The sequence below is a fragment of the Phytophthora parasitica genome (assembly GCF_000247585.1).
Source record: "Phytophthora parasitica INRA-310 unplaced genomic scaffold supercont2.3, whole genome shotgun sequence".
In the NCBI taxonomy this organism is placed as follows: Eukaryota; Oomycota; class Peronosporomycetes; order Peronosporales; family Peronosporaceae; genus Phytophthora; species Phytophthora nicotianae.
Genome location: NW_008648989.1, coordinates 138,546 through 140,365, shown reverse-complemented (window position 1 = coordinate 140,365; position 1,820 = coordinate 138,546).

Sequence of the window (1,820 nt, the reverse complement as noted above, 5' to 3'; positions counted from 1 at the left end):
TTTGCTCTCCGTCCATTGCTCGGTTTAGTATAGGCGTGTGTACATTCATCTGATGGATATCAATCAACTATAGTTCCATTTGTCGGCACTAGGCGGAGTTATTCAAATCAAGCTAACAGTCCATACACTTCATTTCATGCAATTTACCCCCAAATTCCGGTAGGCTTCCTTGTTCAAGCAATCGTGTCTTAAACCTCTCTATATTAATACCTGCTTTGGCCTTCGCTGCCAAGCACCTGTTGACACGGCTGTGCCATTGGTCTGGTGATAATCGTGTGAGCTTCCATGTCCCGTTCTCTAGTACGAGCAGATACTCTAAATCTAGAGCTTGCTGCCACTATTTACTCTATGAGCCTGTTGGCGCGTCCCTTAGACTTATGGGAATTTATATTCGATTGACTATGCTATCCACTTCAATTATCCTGACAATGTGCGTTTGGAAGGATCTGTAATCTCTAAACCACAACGGACTTTTCCTGCTCCGCTGTGGTCGAACTTCCGTCGTACCATCCGCTCATGTTGTCGTTCTGGATTTGCTCTTAACTCCAACTGTATAGGCAATCTTTTTGTGTGCGCTTGGCTCCCAATATCTCCGGCAGTAAATTGTTTAACCATGTTACTCCCAATTGATCTAGAAAAGAGTGCTCTCTATTATCCACGTGAGTGGAGTTTTCACTTCGGTCGGTTAACTGCATTTAGCAAATCCATCTCAACTTTCTCAACAGAGGTCAACCTTTCGGGCTCTTTTCGGAATGACCTTGTGTTGATATTTGCACAATTTCTGTGCCAAACGTGATCGTTCTGGCTACGTTGCGCTTGTTGTTGTACACGTCTATTAGGCGGTATCCTTTGTAACCTCAGAAATCCCAAGAAATCGACTCTTTACCGCTCTAGCAGACACCGTTTTGCCCTTTCAGACAGCCTCTGGTAGGTATGCAAAACACACACAGTCCCAGACCTACGTGGGCTTTACATCAGGAATAATTTTTTATAGCTCATACGGTGTCTTATTCTTTAGGCGGTTCATAGGGGTGCAATTTTGCACATTTGTCAGGTGCTTTAGTGCCCCTGACCACCACTTAGCAGGCGAGCTTGTATTTCTGAATGCGCACCACACTTTAGTAATTTCCGTCTGATGATCCCTCTCACCTGCTCTGTTTCCCTCTGGAGTGTATAGATTCGACGTCTGAAAAGTCACCCACACCCTTTCAATGCAAACTCTTTTGGGGCTGTATTTACATATACAGTGCCACCATCTGACCGAATCCACCGAATGGTGAACTTTCCTTCACGCTGTAATTGTAGTAACATTTCCTTTAACCTTTATTACACCTCTTTTTTGCAGAGGAGAGAAGTTAAACGCCATGGTGCCTGATCATCCGTGACGCAAAGAAAGTATCTTATTAGTCCCACCGTACCATATTGCAAGTGTCCTCATTTGGTCTATTTGTACCCTTCTGTATTGTGCTTGTTGTCCGGCCGTCTCGGGCTCCGACCATATTGTTATAACCCATTCAGCGCATCTTCATCTCTGTGGACGTCTGGTAGAAGAATGGGGATTTGATCAGTACTGCCCTACTAAATTGAGCAATCATGGGATCAGATTCCTGATCTCAACGAGTTTATCTCTGTTCAACAACTCAATTAATTATGTCACTCTTTTTTAACGTTGTTTCCACTCTTGTGTACTTGGGACATGCAACCCCTTCGATGGCTTTGCCTCTCTTGCCGAGTTGTATAATTGGTTGTCTCTAAGACTGCGATCCTGTATATATAGATATCATTCACTACAATGGCCACACCAGTTTATGCCGCCGTAC